The sequence below is a fragment of the Mastomys coucha genome, chromosome X (genome assembly GCF_008632895.1).
Source record: "Mastomys coucha isolate ucsf_1 chromosome X, UCSF_Mcou_1, whole genome shotgun sequence".
Lineage (NCBI taxonomy): Eukaryota > Metazoa > Chordata > Mammalia > Rodentia > Muridae > Mastomys > Mastomys coucha.
The window spans coordinates 133,852,653-133,858,525 of record NC_045030.1 but is presented as its reverse complement, the minus strand read 5'-3'; the positions used below and the strand labels follow the sequence as shown (position 1 = coordinate 133,858,525).

Sequence of the window (5,873 nt, the reverse complement as noted above, 5' to 3'; positions counted from 1 at the left end):
GGTAACCCAGTCACAAAAGAACACACATGGTATGCACTCTCTGATAAGTGGTTATTAGCTCAGAAGGTAGGAATACCCAAAATACAATCCACAAACCACAAGAAACTCAAGAAGAAGGAAGATCAAAGTGTGGATGCTTCGATCCTTCTTAAAAGGGGGAACAAAATACCCGTGGAAGGATTTTCAGAGACAAACTATGGAGCAGAGACTGAAGGAAGGACAATCCAGAGACTGTTCCACCTGGGAATTCTTCCCATATTCAATCATCAAATCTTGACACTATTGTGGATGTCAGCAAGTGCTGGATGACAGGTACCTGAGATAGCTATCTCCTGAGAGGCTCTGACAGTACCTGACTAATACAGAAGTAGAAGCTCACAGCCATCCATTGGACTGAGCACAGGATCCCCAATGAAGGAGCTAGAGAAAAGACCCAAAGAGCTGAGGGGTTTGCAGCCCCTTAGGACAAACAACAATGTGAACTAACCAGTACCCTCAGAGCTCCCAGGGACTAAACCATCAACCAAAGAGTACATGTGGTGGGAGTCATGGCTCCAGCTGCATATGTAGCAGAGGATGGCCTAGTCGTTTATCAATGGGAGGAGAGGCCCTTGGTCCTGTGAAGGCCCTGTTCCCCAGTAAAGTGGAATGCCAGGGCCAGGAAGCAGGAGAGGGTGGGTTGGTGAGCAGGGGGAGAGGGGAGGGAATAGGCAGTTTCTTTTGGAGGGGAAGCCAGGAAACAGGAGAACATCTGAAATATAAATAAAGAAAATATCCAATAAAAATAAAAAAATAAAAATAAAATCTATGTTTTGCATGTGTGTCCATGTTCACATGTGTGTGTACATTGCTATATGTGTAGGCACACATAGGGGAGTGCTGCTCATGTGTGCTCATGTGGAGTTCTGAAGTTCACACTAGAGGTCTTCCTCAATTACTCTCCAAGTTTTTGTTTGTTTGTTTGTTTGTTTGGGTGGATTTGTTGTTTCTTGAAACAAATCTCTTAGCCATCTTACTCCAGGCATCCTTTCTTTGCCTCCTCAGTTCTGGGATTGCAAGTGGCTACCATGATTTCCCACCTTTTCTGTGGGTTCTGGGGATCTGAACTCCAACCTTCATATTTGTACAGCAAGCACTTTATCCACTGAGCCATGTCCCAGTCTTCCATAATCTTTTGGTAGCTATTTGGCATATGCTGGGAGCCTATATCTTGTATGTACACACAGGGGTAACAGGGGGAGACAGATACATACACACAGTCATGTGTGTGAACAGGAAAAAGTGTTTCTAAATAATTTAAATTTTTAAGTTATTACTTAGACATTACTTTCATGTTTTTAAATTATCAGATAAATCAGGATTCTTCCATTTATTAACCTAAACCCAGAAAGTTTTTATTTGCCTTTATTTGGCTAGGTAACTAACTTACTCACTTACTTTGATCTGAATAAATGATGATACTTCACGTCTGTGATTTTTTTTTTTGCCAAATTCTGATTTCATGTCTTCAGAGCTAGATTCCAAATGGACAGTCTAGCAAAGAACACACTTGCTACTATTCAGTTTCCCATGGGTCAGATTTAGATAGTCAATGTGCCTTAACTTGTATCTATATTTCTGTGCTGTCAAATTCTCCTCAACTGAAAGATGCCAGTCAGCAGACAAAAAGAAAGATACAGTGGGTATAGGGGAAAAACTGAGCTAATATTGGGATGGTTATAAAGGACATTAATAAAAATGGCTTTGGAGACAAAAAGTAAGCTCTTTGGAATGTGACTGACAAGAGGGTAATGAAAGCTTTAAAATGCTTTCCTTATACATTTTGACAGTTTTTAACTGGTTGCAGTGTAAACATTATTGCCATGTTAAATAGTTTTGTTATGAAATTGTCGTAGTTATGTAAAGCTAGACAGCATGATGAAACCCCAATGTGCTCGTTCATCCTTGCACTTCAAAAGCCATCAACGTCTAGGTCTGTTTGATCTGTTCTCCTTCCTTTCTGCCTCAGCATTTCAACGAAAGAAATTTTCATTCCCCAGCACTTTAGTTTACATCTCAAAAAGATATTTCATTGCATAGTGATTGACATAATTTCTTAATACCAGAATCTAATGCATGTTCCATATTTTAACTTTACCAGTTATATAAAGAAGTACCTTGTGGTTGATTCATCTGAAAAATAATTTGATATTGTTTTTTCAAAGGTCACACACACATAAATAGTGACTATGTTTTATAGTGGAAAAAAAAGCCCTCATTTTTTACTATGTACCTTTTCTATTATCATTTTAAAAAATGAAAAGCTTGATCAGGACATGATGGATTGTGCCTGTCATCCCAGAACCATCCCAGGATGTCAGACTTGACCAAAAGTGAGCTCCATGTCACCCTGGGCTATGCCGCAAAAGAAATTGGGGCATAGTGGTACACACTAGTCATCCTGGCAGTCACCAGGCTGAGGTAGGATGATTTTGAATTGGAGGCTAACATGGGCTCCCCAGCAAGAGCAAAGCTAGCCATAACTACACAAGCTCAAAATGCTGGAGTCCACTGCAGGAAAGAGAACCATGGTGGAAGCACTTGCCTTGCCCTTTATAAAAATGCAGGCCCTTGTAAAATGGTATTTCATTCGTTCACACAGCATTGTAAATTTCAGTGCCATTGAAAGAAAACAAGATATAAAGCAAGCATTGGATGGAGGAAAAGAATATCCCAAGGTAGAACAGAAAGGGAGATACTCAGAGCATAAAGGGGTGGCAGAAATTAGGAAAGGCACAATAGTACAGTCTAACATGAGGACATTCAAATGGCCCATCAAAATCATTTCTTATTTTACTGATTATCTTCTGTATTAAAGCAACTCAAGTATGGAAAATTCAGCTGTCTTATTTATAACAGGATACTAGTCCCACAGGATAACACGTATTTGTCAGTATAGACCCTAATCAAGTGGTAGTTCCTATTCTCAACTTTAGCTGGCATCCAATATCTATTAATCTACTAGAGAGTTGACCAAACGGGCTTGATATCAGTCTACAATGACATGGTAAAGGAAAACATGGAAGAAAGCCCCACCTGCGTTTTGTTATATTTTTTGGCATGAAAGTGTGAATTGCCTCAATAAACAGACATTTTTGACAATATAACTCAATAACTCTAAATCGAAAGTTTCATATAATAGGAAATAAATATTTTACAAATAGGAGAAAGCCTAGATCTGCGAGCAAGTGATAGAACACTAGGACTCAAGAGGCCCAGAGTTCCACCCCAAGCCTGCAAAGGAGCAGAAGAAAGGATAAAGAGAAATGATATGGTGAAAGATGTGGCTACAGTATAGGACAGGTCGAGTTACAAAACAGTAAGAGGGCTGGAGAGGTGGCTCAAGAGATAAGAACACTTGCTAGATAAGTAAGGGGACCAGAGTTTGAAGCCCTGGCACCCACGGAAAAGCTAGGCTTGACGATATACAGCTCTAGTAGCTCTAGCACTAGGGAGGGGGTCAGAGACAGTCAGCTCTCCAAAGCTCAGTGGCTATCCAGCCTTGCTGAGCAATGGCAAGCTCCAGATTCAGAAAGAGACCCTGTCTCAAGAGGGTAAGGCAAAGAGTGACAGAACAGGACACCTACATCATCCTTGAGCCCCCATTCCCATGCACACAAAATTCAGAATTTAAACACTTGACTAATTCTATCAAAAAAATCAATATAATAATCCTGTACAGAATTTTGTAGTTACAGAAATTTTACATTCTTCTCTTACATACAGGAACATTCACAGTCATAAAGAGCAAAATTACATTAAAATAGTAAGGAATTTATAATCTATTCTCTATGATCTTTACTCTGTACAAGAGAACTAATATCGCAAAAATATGAATGTCTAAATCCTTAACCACTTATAAATAAAGAAATTGGCTCTTACATAACTCTAAAAAATCAAAATTAAAATTGTTACTCCTATCAAAAACAATGAAAGGGCACACACCGTCTCATTTTAAACTTTAGGTGTTTTGGTGTTTTGCCTGCACCTATGTCTGTGCACCTTGTCTGTTCACGATGTAAGGAAGCCAGAAGAAGCTATCACAGTTGGTTGTTAGCTACCATCTATGTGCTGGAACTGAACCTTGATCCTGAAGGCAGCTGATGCTCTTAACCATTGAGCTATCTCTCTAGCCCAAGGGCACAATCTTTTTTTTTTTTTTTTGTCTTTTTTTTAAAAACTTTTATTGCATTATGATGAGAAAAGTTACAAGATTTCAATTTGTCTGAATTTGTTAACATTTAAAAACATATTTTAAGTAAATAGAATTAAATCACATTCTTGTTTTCCTTTTGTACCCCAACTCCTCCAAGGGCACAGTCTTAATAGCAAACATATATTGGGTACTCTTGAAGCTTGACTCAAGAGACTACAAAATGATAATTCAAACATTTAGAAAAGGAAATAAATTTAGAATGAAATTGCCATAGGTAGCTATGATCACAACTAAAATCAAAAGTGGTTCTTTGAAATTTCATTAATGAAAAGAAAAAGAAAGCAAGAAACCCAGAGGCAGGTAGATCTCTATGTGTTCAAGACCAGCCTAGTTTACACAGAAAGTTACAGGATAGCCATTACTACATCTGAGATCTTGTCTCAAAATTGAAGAAAGGAAGGAAAGAAGGTAGGCAGGGAGGCAGGCAGACAGGCAGGCAGGCAGGCAGGCAGGCAAGCAGGCAGGGAGGCAGGGAGGCAGGCAGGCAGGCAGGCAGGCAGGCAGGCAATACTAACAATGGAAAGGAGATACACTCAGAGCTATAAATAGTGGGATGGTAAACATGCAACAGTTGGTCATGATTTATAGCACTTGTTTTTATGGTATAAAATTCCCACCATGGTGGATTTTAAGCACCAGTGTGTAGCCAGCCACTAAGCCCAAAATAGGAAGAATTAATATAGAACTGGCAAGCCAATTCCAACACACTACTGGATAAATATTAACATATTTACTGGAGAATATTACATATAAACTTATGACACACAGTTGAAAAAATCATTTAAAAATTACGTAATTTTGCCAAAGAAGTGAAAAAAATTAAGAGACTACTAATAACTTTACTCAAGATTAGAAGGGTACTTAAAAATCTTTTTCAGGTCCATATAGTTGAGGTGATGAGTTCTATAGTCTCTTGAAAGATCAGATTAGTCCCATATCACTTAATTCATTTAAGATCACGGAGAAGGATAAAAAGAACTCAAATGCATTTGGTGAATGTAGTATAATATCAAATTATACTATACAATACCCAAAGCCTAGAAAGGTAATGAAGAATAATAAGACTCTAGGTTTATTTCACTTCTGAATACATTTCTAAATACATTTAAAAATTAATTCTAACAGGACAACAAAGGAATAAAATATCATTCCAGTAATAAAATAATGACTCAACATTAAAAAAATTTACCAACATATGGAATTATAATAACACATTCTAAAAATTTTTAAACAAAATTCAGCAGCCAAACCAAATGAAAACTCTAAATTAAAAAACAAAAGTTGTTTGAAGATGCTAAAAACAAATAGCAACCCACTAAGGCCCTTTCCAGTAAAATCAAGAACAAAGTAGGGATATCTGACATCACAGTTCTTGATGTTTGGTTGAAGCAAGAAAATGAAGCAACTGGTGTATTTTTGTAAAGAAGATAAAAGCATCTCAGATAATCCGAGACTATAGATCCAAAATTATCAGGATAGTAAGAAAACACATAAAATCAAAAGCTTTCTCCAGCTTCCTTTTAAACGTGAAAATGGAAAAAATAACACATTCTCAGCAGGTCTATAAAACACCTAGGACTTGATTTAACAAAGGGCTACAGTATCGTGTGTGTGTGTG

General features: G+C 37.7%; 1 protein-coding gene across 2 annotated transcripts in view; it reads right to left on the bottom strand.

Moving 5' to 3' along the window:
* Mid2 (midline 2) overlaps nt 1-5,873 on the bottom strand; it is a 96,411-nt gene that overhangs the window by 57,729 nt on the left and 32,809 nt on the right. The gene's annotated exons all lie outside the window — the stretch shown is intronic.